General features: G+C 42.6%; 1 protein-coding gene across 2 annotated transcripts in view; it reads right to left on the reverse strand.

Annotated features, from left to right (window-relative positions):
- Positions 1 to 17,804, reverse strand: part of CREB5 (cAMP responsive element binding protein 5) — a 458,616-nt gene that overhangs the window by 378,923 nt on the left and 61,889 nt on the right. The window contains exon 1 of one of the 2 annotated variants that reach the window (XM_032401875.1): positions 7,239 to 7,284. The exons of the other annotated variant lie outside the window; for it this stretch is intronic. The gene's annotated coding sequence lies outside the window, so the exon portion shown is untranslated. Of the gene's footprint in view, positions 1 to 7,238; positions 7,285 to 17,804 lie in introns of those variants that run through there. 2 annotated transcript variants of the gene reach the window in all.

Raw genomic sequence — 17,804 nt, forward strand, 5'->3', positions numbered from 1 at the left:
AATGCTGTCCTTCCTCCCAGAAGGCAGTGTTTTTCTGGACAATGCTGTCATTTCAGGAAGGCAGATCAAGCTCTTCATGATGGCCTGCCACATCACGCCTCGCCACCCTGGTGGAAACAGATTTTATCCTCAATGCCTTCTACCCTCCGGCGCAAGGATTAGTACCTGGTCATTCAGAGGCCAAACAGCATCATTGCTTACTTAGAGAAGGAGATCTTGTTTTGATAAAAATAAAAGGGTCCTACCAAATCTGGCAAATGGAGATAAAATGTATTTCTTCTTATAATCAGCTAATTCAAACAAAAACAAAGATGTTTTTTGTTGCATGTGGTTTTCCCCCTTGGGAAGCCAGCAGAGAGAGATTTGCATAAAATTGGCTGAAATGTGTTGTAGTTGAGGAATCATGCAACACAGGGGCTGCTCAGTGAAATAAGGGAATAAAAGAGACCTGAATTCTGATATAAAGTGTTCACGCAAAGAGCTGGAAAGGAAACCTATGGGTCAAGCCAAATAAAAAATTCAGTAGATGCATTCACGATTTCTATTGAGATATTCTTGTTCCCCATCCTAAATACAGCATAACCAAAATGTCATCTTCAATCAAACGTGTGGTGCTCTGGAGCCCCCTGTGTTGCAGGCATGATTTCTATCAGCTATGATGGGTCCACTTTTGCCCGCCAAACCTCAAAGACCATACTTCTAGACTCAACTCACTTCTGATGCAGTAACATTCACCTCCAAACACTCTCGTATACACCGACCTAGAAAGATAATATACTAGAGACAGATTCTGGGCTTTAAAAGTACATCTGCCAGAATGAAAATGGCACTTGTTGCTCTATTTGACACAAAGAAAGATGATTTACTTTAACTTTAAATAATTTTTCAGATCCCTTCTTCAAAGGTGATTAAGAAAACAAAAGTAACAAAAGTTACTGCCTTATCCTACGGGGTCTTTTAGAACATCTTTAAGTTCTGCCTGGTTTTTAGTCTCAAATGAAATCTGGAGGGTGCTGTTTTACAGGGCATGTCTAATAATAATGGTGAAGAATAAGAAGAATGGCTTTCCAATAAGGAGGTCAACGTGAAAAAAATTAGCATTACGAATATATCAGAATATACAGAATAGAAACTACAGTTTTATGGTCAGGGGATTCATTCAAAAGATCTGATAAAAATGGTCTTTGAAAGGTTAGTGATCAAAAGGCTTGAAAAGAGCAAAGCATCCGAAGCCATGGGTTATGTTTCATTCACGACCATTTATGGCAGCCTGGCTCATGGAAAGAGAACCTGACCTGGAGGCCGAGACCTGGCTTTTCGGCTCCATTTGGCACTCTCTAGCTGTGGGCCTTGGTGAGCCAGGGGACACAACCAGGCCTTGGGTTCTCCTCTGCAAAGTGACAAGGTTGGTCTGTCAATGAGAAGACCTCCCCAGCTCCAGCTCTGCATACGCTATAGCAAGCCTTTCTATCTCGCCATCAGAATCCCTAGTCCAAAAGGAATTCTTCCTCTCCAAAATTAGTTCAAGCCAAACGCCAATATGGTAGTTTTCAATCCTTGTTAATTTTAGGGTAGAGATTAAAAATGTAAACCTTGAGGAAACAGAAGGAAGCAACTAAAATATGTGTTTTTAAAGTGTTAAATTGATTCTGATCTATTTCTCAGAAAATATAAATGAGCAATAGAGTGAGCTTGACAGAAAGAAATACAGAAATGCCAACGTAACATCTTATACATTCCAAAATTTATCCAAACTCTGTAAGTTTTATTTTCAAAGTCCCAGAGTCTTAATATGAGCTTCAAAAATTTTACTCTTGTTTCTGGCATACTGTTATCAATACCTGAAAATTTGTAAAAGCCTTCTCGTTCTTTGTTCTCTTATGTTAAATCCATGATTTGCGATTCCCAACAATGGAATACTAATGGATCCTCAAAATCACTAATTGCCCATTTTTCCCTAATTACAAAATATAAGAACTTTTTAGTGAAAACATTAAACATGATGTCATTTTTAAAGTGTAAGAGTTTCTATTTAAAGCAATGCCACAAACAGATAGCTTATTTAGTTTACAAATAGCAATACAAAAAGGTTCTTTAAGTCTGTTTAGCATATCTGACAGTGATTCTTTCTCACATTTAAATGTTTGAGGCTACTGCCCCCCAGTTCATTACCTTATCTCAGTTGCATAATTTTCGTAAAAAGCATTCAGAGAGATAGTACTAGATATATATTTTTAAACACTAATTTATAAAAAGCATTGGTAGATTCCCATAATACAGCTGGTAGTGAAACTGGACAAGATAATGAATTGACTGAGATCATTGCTCCATCTTCATCCAAGAAAGCTGCCTCTAAAAAAAGATCTTAAATTGCTGTAGAAATCCAATTTGTAAGAAGCAAAAGAAGCGTATAGATGGGAAACACCAGCCATGATCACATTAATTTTGTGACTAACAGCACTGCTTTGAAGTGAAGAAGAAGGAAAAAAAAAAAAAGATGACAAACATAATAAGTCCACTCAAATCCCCAATTTTAATCTAACAACACAATCAGAAGAAAACCAGCTACAAACACAAAGTTCACGTCTTGAGGATACAGCAAACATCACCTTCCCACAAAACAATTTTCAGCTTAATAAGAAACAAACTCCAAGGCTAAGGAAATACTATGGAAAGTGATGCATCATTGCTAAAAGGCAAATTATAGTAAGAAATCAGGAGACCAGGAACTTGACATTGGTACCAACAGCCATGGAAAGTCCACGATTGATTGGTTTTGAATCCGCAGGTGTGGGAAACTGACAAATAGTTGCATGAAAATCTTCAACCTACGGTAATTGAAAAGCTATACAGGAAAAGTCTCTCTGGCAAACGACCATTCAATTAACCTCCTATTCAAATCAAAGCTGCAATGTCAGAGATGGGTCCATGTTTTTGTGGGAATGTTCTAATAAACTATCTACTTATGTAGAAACTATATAAGGTCACAACTGACTTCTTATTGACAGGCAGTTTATGGATATCAACAATTTACATTCAAAAACAGCTTGAAGATATTATCAATTGAGCAAACATGTTTACCCTCAGTAAAGTTGAAAAATACAAGTTGTTACGAATCAGTCAGGATTTTAAAATAACAGATCTATATAAAACGACGCAAAGGAAAATGAGGACATTTATAGGGAGGCACCAGTGAGTTCTATTATTGTTTTCTTTTTAAGTTTTAAAACTAAAGTAATAGCTGATATTCAGTCAACAGCATCCTACTTCAGGGGAATACATATAAAGGTCTGGATGTGGAGAATTTTGTTTGTTTGTTTTATTTTCATTTTTAGCTTTCTTTTTTTAAAATGCCTTCCTTATTAAAACTTAAGTACTTATTAAAGTGATTCATGAAGGCCTGTGGAAAAAGGAATTCTTACCTGACACATTATTTAACATGCCTCATAGCTCCCCCCCTGCAGTTCACACGCCCATGAACATTATTTTACCCAGGAAATAATGGTCTTATTCACACACACACACACACACACACACACATACACCTTCCACACAAAATGCTACCAAGTCCCAGGAAACTGACAAAGGCAACATTAAAATTCGGTATGCAATAAGAATTCCATTTCTGAATTCTATCTATGAAAACATAAGATCAGCCTCATTTAACCAACTGCAAAGTTCCTTTCTGCTTCATAAGCATAAGAAACATTATCTTACCATTATTTGTAGAATAAAATCAGCAACGTGTTGCTTCCTGCAGTCACCAAATCAGGTTTTTTTCTTCCTTTCTTTCTAGTAACTTCTTTTTCACCAGCAAGATTAGGAAGAAAATAAATCTTTGAGTATTTGCTTCAGAATTTCAGACCACAAGATTGTGAAACTAGCTCTTAGTTTAAAAAAAAAAAAAAGAACAGGTCTGGTAATTTACAATCACTTCTGCAACCCAGAGGTACCTCTCCTGGACTCCGGTACCTCCTTTCCTCCCTCATTCGCTAAGTTTCTTTTACTAATGAGACCAATTTTTCCAGTAGCCTTGAACTCCCCAGATTTAACTGACATGGAAAATGTGACTAAAAACTTGTAGAACTGTCTAGCCTCCAACCCTACACAGAATCAACTTTGTTGGAAGTGTGGAAGAACACCTCGCAAGCAGCTACTTGCTCGTTGAGACTCCTGCACCACAACAGCACAGAACACCAAAGAACAGTGCGCCATCTAGCTAGCAAGTTGCACTCTCCGTTGTAGAAGGGGGGACACCTTCAAACCCTGGGAGTTAAGAACTTGTCAGGGTTCAGTTGCTCTGAAGGTCCAATTGTTTATTTAAATAAAAAAAAATATCGCTACTGAGATAATCCACATCGAGTGGATATGGGAAAATTTAGGTTATAATGGCACTACAAACTTTTACATCTAACTTTGATTTACAAGATAAAAGCAAGTTTTAAATTAAAAGGGCTTTCTGTTAATAGAGCTTATTATTCTGAAGACGGGGAATGATTTTCTTCGAAAGTTGTCCCTGGGTGCATGCCTATTATCTTTGCTTTCCCCCTTCCACTAATGAGCATTTATCTAAAGAGCCTGTTAATCCTCTGATGTGTGCTTCTGGTCAGAGGTAACAGTTTGAATAAAACCACTAATCACTGATCACTAAATCACTGATCATTAATCACACTCTCCAGTGCTGGTGACCCGGGCCATTTTTTCCTTTAGGTCTATGCATCACAAACAAGAAGTTTAACATTTTAGATGCACATGCATTCTGCAGGGGTTATACTATTTCATCTCTAGATGTGAATAAATAATAAATACTGCCACAAACTTGGGGAAGGATGTCAATTAGACCCCAGACAGAAGTTTCACAAATGCCTACTCGACAGTATGGCTGTTTCACTTGGAAGAAAGTAGATCTGATTATAACAAAACATGTGTTCTTCACGAAATTCCCACATACTCAGAATATAAATGTTCCTTAATTTAGCTTCCGCCAACTTCAAATCAGAGAGCACCCAAATCCTCTGCCCCACTCAATCCAAAACTCTGTCAATAGATTTTTTTATTTGATTTCTGCTGCACACACACACCCTCCTCCCACTAAGAGCTCTTCTTACTTTTATCCCTTAAACACATCACACACAGTGTTTTTACTGCAACTGTCAGATAGGCAGATTCTGACTCAATTCTAGGACTTAAGTATTCAACTTTCTCTTTAAATATAGAAACTTAAGATTAAGAGAAAGAAATACATACACCAATTTATTGTAAGGTGTTTGGGTTCAACGACTCACATTCCCTCACTTTGCAAATGAAACGTTGAATCTTGATTCTTTTGGCTAAATTTGATTTAATCAGCATCCTCACTTCTTCCCTCTTCCGCTAAACGGTTGGAGAAGGCGCTAGGTAAAATTCAGTACTTTGTTTGCAGTGGATGTGTTGCTTTCCTAAGTCACCACAGGGACACAGTATTATCATAAGGACTCTAAACGTTTCCTGAGATGCCTTTTCTATCAGGACTGAGCATTTTCGCCCTGGAGTAGAGGGCTCGCTAGTGCCTTTCTTAAATAATAGAAAAGGGCAGATTGTGTGTGCCTTGATCAGGTACCGTGCTCCGCTCAGACACCAGAAGCTCTTACGCACACCCTGGGGACAGTGACCGCCCTAGGGAAAGCAATAAAAGGCGGAGGCGGGGCCAGAGTGATAACGGTGTGGGCGGGAGAGGGGGTAGAGAACGAGGGGTACAGGGAGGAGAGGGCAATGAAGATGCCCAGGGATCGGGCGATTGTACGAGTATGTTAGGGGTGGGATGGAAAGCAGAGTTGCTTTGTCAGCATTTCTAAACCCCGAACTCTTGAGTATCTGAAGCTGTTAATCAAACACTTACTGGCCTGCAGAATGACGTAATGGACCTGTATCCAGCCTTTATTCCTTGACACATGTCAGAGAGGGAGGGAAAAATAAAAATCAAACACACCCTGAGGACTCTGACAACGCAAAATACAAGCAATCCACTCCAGTTCCTGGCCTTGAACAAGCATCAAGTGGGGGTGGCACCCGTTCAGGCAAAGTTGGGGAGGGGGTGGGCGAGGTCTGAGGCTTTCTCTACCGGATACTCCCTCCCCCCGGAAATAATTCTATGGCAAAGAAGAAGTGGGATGCAGTTGCCGGGAGAAAACGTGTCCTTGGTTCCTTCGCGCGTCTTGCCCCTCTAAGAACTTCGCGAAAAGTTTAAGCGGTTGCGTGGAGAATCTGCCGGAGAGGAAGGCTCCGCCGCCGGGTCCTGGGAACTGCCACCGCGCTGCCGCGGCAAAAGCGGGAGCTGTCATTTGGGGTAGCGGCGGGGAAGAGGTAATGATGCCAGTGAGAACCGGACGGAGGCAGGAGACGGTTGCAGGAGTGAAAGCGAACAGAGCCGCGCCACTCTCGAGCTTTCTGCGCCTGGAGCGAAAGCCAAGTGCCCTTCAAGGGCCACGTCCCCTCCCCGGGCGCGCGCGCCCACCAGCTGCGGCGGGCAGCGCTGCGGGAGAGGTGGCAGCGGCAGGCTCGGCACCGGGAGGGAGCGAGCCCCCCGCGCGCGCCCGCCCGCCCCTAGGTGACCCGGCGTCCTCGCCGCGCCCGCTGGAAGTTTGCAAACTTTCTCCGGGGGTTCCGCCGCATCACGGGGAAGTTGGGGACGCGGGGGGAGGTTCCTGGCTCGCCGTCTCCGCTGCCACCGCCGCTGCCGCCGCTTGACCGCACTTCTGGAGGGTTCCGCACCTTGCCAGGTCTCTGGAGGCAAACACACACCCCCGATTCATAACTGTTCCCCGTATCAGGGAAACACACGCGCGCTCCCACACACGCACCACGCCAGGGAGGACACGGCGCTCGCTCCACGTTAGCATCCCTCCAGTCGCACGGCGCGGCGGCCACCGAGACGCGCTCCGGAACGGACACGGCGTGGGGTCTCTGGAGTGGCCTCAGGACACAGCAGAATTCCACAGTCCACCAGCATTTGGGGCCGGACTTCCCTCTGGTCCGCCAAAGTGTTTACAAACACAGATCACCCTCCAGAAAAATGCATCGCATCTCCCTACTCCTTGCCCTGTGACCTGCCCACTGGACCAAGTAATCTCGCGGCTGCTGCCGAGAACCAACCCCTGCAAACCAAGTACGCTCCCGAGATGGCTCCCGCGGCAAGTGCAACAAAAGTAGCTAAATGCAAAGGCCCCAGAAGTGGCCGAGCCGTATTTTTAGGAACTTACCAAACAAGTGTGGAGAAGGCAAGAGCCGAGCCCGGGTGAAGGGACCACGTTGGACTGAGCAAAGATTACAATACATTCTATTTAGAGTGCATTACATCACCCCCCCGGTGACGTCACGTGGGATTCCTGAACTTCTAAATCATTGCGGTCCGCCAGGGAGGGAGAGGAGGGGCGGGGCCGCCGCGCGGAGGGGGCGGACCCCGCCCCGGCCCCGCCCCGGCCCCGCCCCAAGAGCGGACCCTGATGCACCCGCCGGGGAGCGGCGGCCGCGGCGGCGACCGCGCAAGCAACAGCTTGTAGAGCCCAGCGCCGTGTGACACGGCTCCCTGACATTAGTGGTGTGAGTCAGCTTGGAAACAATCCTCACGGTTTCAGACAGGACCACGGAGGAGGTACGGACACCGGCTCTCCTCCGAGCAAGGCCTGGTAGCGTTTGAAAGGTGTGGGGATGGAGACATGGGGTAGGGGGCTAAGGGGGTGCTAAAGGGTACGGGATGAGACTTTCTGCAAACAGAAATGCAAGACGCTCCCCCCTTCCCCCACCAGCAGATGTCCAGCTCCAATTCGCCTGCGACAGTCGTGACCTCATTAGAGTGTTCCCTGAATCTTGCCTTCCCAGAATACTCACTCATACCCCTTTTCACCGTCCCCTACCCCACCTCACCTCCACGGGAGTAACTTCTTTACTGTGCACCCTCACATGGAATACACAGCCCCCACCTTTTCCAAGACCCCTGCTTCATGCGTCTGAGAAGCTGGAGGGGAGTTTCTCCAGGACGCGAAAGGTGAATCACAGCTAGAGCCAAGTGATGAGCCTGATTTAGACTCAGCGTCAGAGCCGGAAGGGCCCTTGGCGATCACTTCCAGAGCCTCCTCTGTAACTCGCCCAAGCTCACAGGCTGGCAAGTGGCAGAGCCAGAGCCAAAATGCAGGATCCGGGCTCCTGGTCTGCAGTATCTTCCTGACAGCTCTGTGAGAGAAGGAGCCTGGGGTTTTCGGCATCCGCCAGTCACCATCCCCGTCCCCGGTTTAATTTCCATTCGGATTTCTCCTTGTGAGCAGGACTAAAAGGGAAGGCATAGGCTAAATTCCCGCCGATCCAAGATGACCACTGTCATCCTTGCAGCGTCTCACCCTTCACAAAGCACTCGCACCCATGTGAATGCCCTTGATTCTCAGAACCAGGGAGCAAAGGAAGGAGAAGTAGGGCAGGTGTTATTATTATCCCCATTTTACAGGTGAGCTAAGGCAGACTCCAGAAGATTAGGGAGCTGGCCTGAAGTCACTTGGGCAAGTGGTGGCACTGGGACCACCCCAACCCCTGTTTTCCAACCCCAGATCCCATCTGGGCTCCTTTCTAGAACCAGGGGTGAGCACTCCATTCTCATGGATTATTTGGTAGTTAGAATCTCTGCTACCGCTGTGTTGGCATGGAGTCAGAGTTTTGCTTAGGAACAGTTTAGCCCCCATTAACAAACAATAATCATTCCTGACATTTATGTAATATCTAACATTTATATAGCACCTCTTATCCCAGTGCATCATAACCATGACTGTGCAGTTTGCCAGAGAATCATGACTGGGCTGGCTAGGAATTGTAATGCTTTGCCCAGATCATCACATACTACTTCTGAGCTGGTTTTGACCTACTAAATAGAAGAATTTTGTATTTCCTTTCTGTTTTTAAGTGTTTAAACAACTCCCTGTCCGTCAATGTTCCTTGAGACCATGGGGCTGGTGACTCTCTGTTTCTTACAGCCTTATTCAGAGCTCATCACTGAGTTTTCCATTTGTTCTTTTCCACATGTAGCCCTGAAGGAACTGCAAAAGAAGGGCTCCAGTCCTAACTTGAAATCTTAACCAATAAAACTTTAAATATGACAGCTCAATTAGCTGGGTTTAGAGAAGGAAGCAATAGCCTACTGAGGAACAGTCTTCTTGCCTGCATTCCCAGTCAATAATGAGGAGAGCCTTTCCACCTAAAGCACATAATCTACCTCCTTCTCTAGCAAAGAAATGTGAGCCAAATAGGGAACAAATTTGAGACAGAAAAGGGTTACGGCTTAACATATCAGAGCTCAGTCAAAGAGCTAATCTTTTTTCCCAGTTGACAAGTGTGGACCAAAGGAATAAAATGAAGAATTGAATAAGCAAAGATGAAGTGATAAAATATTTAAAACCCTGTAAGTAGTTAATCAACATATAAATTTAAAACACTTAATTCCCAGTATTCTCTAAACAGAAGCATACATATATATATGTATGTATATATATGAGCTTAAATGCAAGTAGCTCATCAATTTCTAATACTATCCAAATCATTTGTTGATCTTTAAAAATGATTGCTGAACTTTTGTTTGACATGCTGCCACTAGGTAAACAATGGCCCTGTCTGAGCCATGACTGACATAGGAATACACAGGGGAACTTTTCCAATGACTTCCCCAATATCTTGATAATCATTAGGCTATATGGAGTCTCAGTAGGTAGAGAATTTCTCTTAATATCAGCAATATTGTTCATGGTGCGGACTCCTCTCTCAGCATCTGCTGATCTGACACCAATTTCATTCAAAATGTTTCCATCCATTGTCTTATAGGGTGTGTGTGTGTGTGTGTGTGTGTGTGTGTGTGTGTATCTGTTACCAACTAAGTCACACACAAAAACTTTCTGAATGTAACTGAAGAAGAGAAGTGGTGTTTATGAGTTTGACTCTAATGTCAGACTGCCGGAGTTCAAATCATGGCTTTGCTACTTGAGTTTTAACAAACCTCTGGGTCTCAATTTCTTCATCTATATAATATGGTGATAATCACAGTAACTCAAACAAATAAAGAATTGTGCTTGGCACAGGACAAATGCTATGTAAGTACCTGCCCTCATTTTTATTAATGAAAGCAATGTGGCTAATGCCATGATGATAGGGCATTCAGTGATTTTAGCAAACTTGACCAAATAAAAGAGAAACTGTTTCCCCATACTTCTCCCAGCCCCCACACTAACCCCTGCATGCACCATCTGTACCAAACAGGCTCTCATCTGTCAAATCATGCCCACAGAACCCTCATGTATGTAGACTAAAATTCTTGCACGGCTCGTGCTCACCCAGTCTCTTCCAGGATCCCTCAGAGTTGAAGTCCCGTGGAGGCTGCAGTTCCCAGAAGAAGCCATGGAAGAGCATCTCTAGGGGTAGGTACTTCAGCTGGTGGTGGCCATAACCTGGGGCATTTGCCCGCTGGGGTGCCAGTATCACCTCAAGGAATGTCATCTCACCCACTAGGACTCCATCCATTATGGCCTTATGGACATGTGGAGAGGGGCATCCTGATAACAGAGTCAAGGTAAACTGGATGGGGTACCACCCACCCAAGGTCCTCCTTCCCAATCCCACCTCCCTCCCCAGGTAGGGGCACAGGCACAAGCCCACAGGTAAGGCACCACATTGGATGGACCTATAAAGGGGCTGACTGGCACCCATACTGGCTAGTGAGAATAGATGAGACCCCATGCTAGACAAAGGGTTAATCCTTTAGTTGATGGATCAGAGGACAGTCCAAGGGAGAAGCCTGAGCAGCTGGGCCAGTGGGCTAGCACAGAGCCCAGAGCAGTGGTTATTTACTAACCCCTATGGAGGAATTTTAATATTTTAATAAATTTACAGCCTTACCAGTGCTTACCTCCTGATTATCAGATCTGAATCGAACCATCCCAAGGGTCCTCAGATGGAGAAAAAAAAAATCCTTTAGCTTTGTGCTTTGGATTCAGTCATTTCTCCAACATTCAACAAAGGGTGGCAGGTCTTCCCAGTGCTAGGGATTAAAAAAAGAAAAAGGTCTCCTTCTTCCGAGTTTCTAGGCTCCTGCAGAAGTCATCAAACTTAGTAGTGTAAGAAGCACTTGGACAATTTGTTTTTTGGGTGAGATTTCCCCAGGAGTTTCAGTTCAAAGCTCTGGCCTTGGGCTCAGGATTCGGCATTTGTGATTCTGATGCAAGCACCTGGGGACCCCACTTTGAGTGATTCTGGTTTAGAGAATTCATAGATGGGCAGTGACCCAGGAGAAAGCTGGGGAGGGAACAGAAGAGTCTGCCGCCTGCAACACTAAAAAATAGGTATATGACCCCAGGATCATATACTTGAGATCAATCCTGTAGCTGCTTCCCATAAAGACACACATACTCCTTGAGAAGGCTTCACCTCGTCCCTTCTACAAACACCCACTCAGAGGGAACTTTCCTATTTATTTTTTCATTCAAGGTTTTTTGGTTTTTTTGTTTGTTTGTTTTTTTTTTTAACTGAGTTAACACTGGGAGTGGAAAGGATGCTAGGTTTGTGGTGAAACCCCTAGCTGTGCTCCACTGGAAAGTTTCTGTCTCTTCTAAGATGAATCTGCACCAGGTTTCTTCATTATCTTTTCTTTTTTAAAGTAGGCTCCACACCTAGCATGGAGCCCAATGTGGGGTTTGAACTCATAACCCTGAGATCAAGACTTGAGCTGAGATCAAGAGCTTAACCGACTGAGCCACCCAGGTGTGTCTTCATTATCTTATTTGAAGGGGTAAAGATTTTCAGACAAATGGAACTGCAAAATGTATCCAGAGGCAGCAACAACCACAACATGGCTAGCTAACACTTACCAAGCATTTACTATGTGCCATGCCTTGGACTAAGACCTTTATGTGTATTCTTTCAGTTATTCTTCACAATAACCCTATGAGGTAGTTGGAACCATTCTCATTTTGTGATCAGAAGATAGTTTTATTTATTTTTCTAATTTAAATTTTAGTTAGTTAACATATGGTACAATATTGGTTTCTGGAGTAGAATTCAGTGATTCATCACTTACACACAACACCCAGTGCTCATCACAACAAGTGCCCTCCTAAATACCCATCACCCATCTATCCCATCCCCCACCCACCTCCCTCCGTCAACCACCCTCTGTCAACCGTCAGTTTGTTCTCTGTCATTAAGAGTCTCATGGTTAGTTTCCCTCTCCTTTTTCCCCCCTTCCCATACGTTCATCTGTTTTCTTTCTTAAATTCCACATACGAGTGAGAGCATATAGTATGTCTTTCTCTGACTGACTTGTTTCACTTAGCATAATATACTCTAGCTCCATCCACGTCATTGCAAATGGCAAGATTTCATTTTCTGATGGCTGAGTAATATTCCATTGGAGATATATATTTATATACACCACAGAGAAAATAGTTTTAGAGCAGTGAGTAACTTGCCCAGGATTGCACATCTGGGGTGTGGCCAACCTGGGAAAGGGACCCAGAACACTGGTACCAGTACCAGCACCTGCTAAAGCCTGATGGGACATGGAGCATGTGTGGAAACAGAGATTGAGCAGTGTGCCCACTGTTCCCTCCCACCTCATTTGCATGCAATACTACTGATGCTGCATGGTCATTCAATGAGACCCAAAGTGGGTGTGAAGTAAGCCTATTTCATCTATGGTTGAGCGGCCTGGAGAGAGGTGGGCACTGACAGCCCTGAGAGGCCATGCTTTCCTTTCAAACCAGGACTTTCTTGGAACACAGAAAGAAAAGGCCACAGCTTTCAAAGAAACACAAACGAATAAGGAGTCCTATCTTACTCATGTTACGTTGCTCTGCTGGCCAACCAATCACATACACTGAAAGTGATGACATAAAAGAAAAGGGAAAGATGGGGCAGCCCTCACTTCCTTTTCCTTTCAGTCTTTCCTTACTTATGAGGAAACAGAAGACAGAGTTTTGGCAGAATGTGTGCACATCAAGAACTGAAATAAAGACAGCTGAGTTCATTTTGTGCAGTGTTTCCACTGCTTTGGTAAGAACAAAATACATGCCCACATAGGAGCCATGAAATACAAATTGTGTGAGTTCCGTGATTCCACATACAAGTTAACTTATATTTACATTTATAACTGACACTGTACAATATAAAGATTAATGGTAAAATGAATGCTAATAATTTAATATTTAAATTTTGTGTTGCTTAGAATGACACATTAAATAGCAATTTTAAAACACCATGACAAGTCAAGAGATGAGCTCTTAAAGTGATTTATTTGGTCACAACATTCTATTTAATGTTTTTTTTTTTTTGAGAGAGAGAGTCTAAGTGTGAGCAGGGAGAGGGGTTCAGGGAGAGGGAGAGAGAATCTCAAGCAGACTCCACACTCAGTGCAGAGCCCAACATGGGGCTCTATCTCAGGACCCCGAGATCATGACCTGAGCTGAAATCAAGAGTCAGACGCTTAACTGATTGAGCCACCCAGGCGCCCGTCTATTTAATATTTTTAATGACACTTTCCTCCTGTCTTTTGAACAAGGGGCCTTGCATTTTTCGTTAGCATTGGGTCCAAGAATTATATAGCCAGCTCCAAACAGACAAATAATTGATGATATCCATCATGCCCCCAGATCCGCGCTCAGTATGCTGAGCGTATAGGCAAGCAGAGCAGGAAGTCTAACAGCCTCAGTTTTGTCACTTACTGAGTGTTGTGACCATGGCCAGTCTTTTAACCTCTCTGAAGTTCAGATTCTTTATCTGTAAAATGGAACTAATACACCTGCCAGGATATTACAAGGATTGAATGAGTTAATATATGTAAAGTGCTTAGAACAATGCCTGGTACATAATAATTACTGAAAACAAAGTTAGACGCTGTTATGCCTTATAAGGTTTGGGGGAGAATTTAATAAAATAATCTATGTCAAGTGCTGAGCACTATTTAGCATTTAGAATGTGTTCAGTAAATGTTACATAACATTGCATGGAAGCTATAAAACTGAGGTTATATGGATGAGAATGGAGGAAGCAATCCAATTAGTCCTCAAATTAAGGGCCTTAGCATAAGCCACTTGTATTCAAAGGAGAAGGTACAGTTACATTAACAAATCTGCCCTGAGCTTGTGGGCAATAGAGCAATTTTATACAAGCTGATGTTCTAGTTGAAGCGATCACAATTTTCCCTTCTAGTCTTGACCTACACATGCATTTTACACCAATAGTTGTATAATTATATTAATTCTTATGTGGTTTAGATTTTCTAGAATAATTCCTTAAAATCCCAAAGGTATAGCTTGAAAATGCCATGTTTTTGCATTGGAGGTGAGGGTACATATCAACTCTGAAATGTTTAACAAGGGACAGCCTGGTCACTTGACTCAAGCTTAGGGAACCTCATCTGGAAAGTCATCGCTTGCTGACAGCTTGACCTATTCCTATAGGGAATTACTGTATCCACCACCTTATAAAACTTAATGTTCTTTTGAACCTGGCTGAAAATCAAAAGCTTCACCTATCCCAAAGAGTATTAGAATGTTAACATCCCTATAAAAGTTACTTATCTTAATGTGTTCCTTTCTTTTTTTTTTGAGACTTGATTAAATGAAAAACTACTTTTTTTTTTCTGTCTTGAGATTAAGGGAAAGAGATGGACACCTGCTCTGAATAATGACCCAGAATAATAGTGCTGTGTCAGCACACTCCAAAAATTTTAGTCATTTCCTTAAGATCAATGGTAAGTGGAAAGTAACGGTTGTACAATAATTAGGAGTGTTTTATATATAGGGAAGGTTCATTTAGACTAAAACATTATTGATATCACATAAATTAGTATTGAACGTCACCTCACATGAACTGATATTTCACATACCACCTCTTTTTATATCATCATTAACCACATGTTTAACTCATGTAATGCTGACGTGGAAGGTTATCCTCATCTCTTTAGGGGCATTCATAAGTACCTTATTTAAATGATTCTTGAGAATTTCAGTAGCTTTTAAACCTAATTGATCGGCGATTCCTACTATTCTTACATGATATAGAATATTTAAAACGTGGAAAGTTACTCTCATCCTCGTTTGAATCATGAAAATTAACCACTGAAGAAGTCAGAAAATATAAAGCTTCCCTATCCCCCTGTTCTCCTCCCCCACCCTGATTTTAAAATATTCTGTCTATAGCTTTCACAACAGTGCCCTTACTTGACACTTAAAGAGAATGCAGTACAAAGAGTACACTGGGACATTGTGCTGTTTAGAAAAACCCATCTATTTTCAAGACTGCCGTGGCTACTTAACGTTATGCCAAAGTCTGAGAAGAAGGAAAGAACCCCATTATTTGTGTGTACCACCTCCAGTGCAAGCCCATTATATATTTTATCTCATTAAATCCTGACAACTCTGGGTGGAAGAGGTTATTGCTCCTATTTTATTGATGGGACTACTGAAGCTCAGAGAGGCTAAGTAATCTGACCAAGGTCACACAGCTAATAAATAAGGCAGCTGGGTTTCAAACCTAGTTCTGACTCCAGAATCCCCACCGTCCATCACATCCTGCAGCAGCAGACTCACTCCATCTCTCCTTTCAACCCGCCTGCATAATAACATTTTACCATTCTGTTGAGCAACCCATCGACGTGTGTGTGTGTGTGTGTCTGTGTACATACATATAAGCAAAGGCTGGAAACTGCTTTGCCTCTCAGCCATCATTTTGTTGGGAGTTGTATTCCTTCATAGACTGAGTCCTGTGTTTGTGGAGGGGAGCAGTAGACCTATTTGGTGACGGGCAGGGGACCCTGCATAGCAAGATCTTGGCTAGGATAGGTAATCCAGGTATATCATGACCCTGCTTGTGTTTGGGGCACTATGGTCTTCCCATAGCACTTATCATGAGAGTATTATGAACATAGTTTTGACCTTAGCCCCACTGACAAATCAGTGAAGGCAGACAAGGCAGGGGTTGCTGGTATGGAGGCTAGAGGAATACTCAAAACACTGACTGAATTTGCCAGAAGAAGACAGATGCAAAAATACTTAAGGTTCCTGGAATCCTATTTATTTATTTCATTGCAATAGTGGCTCATTCATTTTCCTTTTATGGACTCAGATCTGGAGGATACTATATAAAAATAAAAGGTTTAAATTAGGATAACACCTTGAGAAATACAAGAGCTTCCTCTTCCTCTCCATAGCCAGAGAGACCCCTTATGGTCTCTCTCATTTTTTTAAAGATTTTTATCTATCTATCTATGTATTTATTTAGAGAAAGAGAGAGTGAGAGAGCACGTGCGAGAGTGGGGGGATGGGCAGAGGGAGAGGGAGAATCTCAAGCAGACTCCGTGCACTGAGCATGGAGCCCAACTCGGAATTCAATCTCATGACCCTGAGATCATGACCTGAGCCGAAATCAAGAGTCAGACGCTTAACTGACTGAGCCACCCAGGTGCCCCTCTCTTTCATTTTTTTAATGGAAATATTTTTATTGTTCTGCAGATTAGAAAAGTAATACACGCTTGTAAAAACCTCAAGTAACACAGGAGTGTTTAACATAGAAAATAAATTTCTCCTTATAATCCCATCCAGAGATAGCCACTATTAATCTGATGAATATCCTTTCAGAAATTATACATATAAACATAAAATGCATGCATGTGATCAAGCTATATATTCTGTTCCCAGACTGCCTTTTCCCACTGCACAATCTATTGTGGACATCTGTCCATGGGAATACTCTAATTTGGCATCATCCTTTTTTATAGTTATATAAGATTCCATTGTTTGGGTCTAATCAATTCACTAGAATGGATATTCATGTAGTTTCCAATTTGTTGCTATTATAATCAGTACTACAATGGACACCTGTCCATGTACTTGTACATACATATGTGACTACTTTTCATAGAGGTGGCATTGCAGGGTCCCAGGCTACACATGTCTTAAATGTTGTTACATACTGCTTGATAGCCCATCAACTGGCTGTCCAAACTGCAATGAGCAAGAGTGCCTCCGGTCCCCACATCCTTGTCAATAGGGTGCATGTCTTAAGAGTTAAAAGTCTTACATGAGATATCAAAAAGATGAAAGTCTATCTGATAAGTAAAACTGAAATTGGTGGTTTCTACAGAGAATTCTACAAAGGGAGGACTACACAACAAATGTATGAGATTTTAACCACAGAATTCACCCATAAATCATCGGAACAACAGATAACCTTGATTATTCTGAATTAGTGTAAGTCTGTCCCACACGTCTCATTCAATTAGGATAACCCTATGAAGCAAGTATCATTATAATCATCCGCTTACATTCTACAGCTGAAGGAACGTAATTAGAGAGAGAGACAGTAATTTGCCTGTATGGCTAGTAAGAGGTGGAACTGGAATTTTTATCTTCATTTTTTTATTGTGGTAAATATATATAACATGAAATTTAACTTTTTAGCCAGGTTTAAGTAACAATTCAGAGGCATGAGGTACATTCATACTGTTGTGTAATGATCACACTATGTATTTCCAGAATGCTTTCATTATCCCAAACAGAAACCCTGTACCCACTAAACAGTAACTCCTCGTTTCCTCTCCCCACCCCAGGCACTGAGATTTGAGCTCATGAAACCTGAGGTTAAAGCCCAAGACTTAAATACTAGGATCTATTGCTTTGAACAGTTCCACCATTTTCTCCTTCATTGTCCACCTGACTTAAACTCAGGTTTCAATGTTTTCTTTTCATGAGTAGGGCCTTGCGTGGTAAAGTAACAGTAGCCACGGAATACTTCCAGAATAA

This window comes from Phoca vitulina, unplaced genomic scaffold, assembly GCF_004348235.1.
Source record: "Phoca vitulina isolate PV1807 unplaced genomic scaffold, GSC_HSeal_1.0 scaffold4, whole genome shotgun sequence".
In the NCBI taxonomy this organism is placed as follows: domain Eukaryota; kingdom Metazoa; phylum Chordata; class Mammalia; order Carnivora; family Phocidae; genus Phoca; species Phoca vitulina.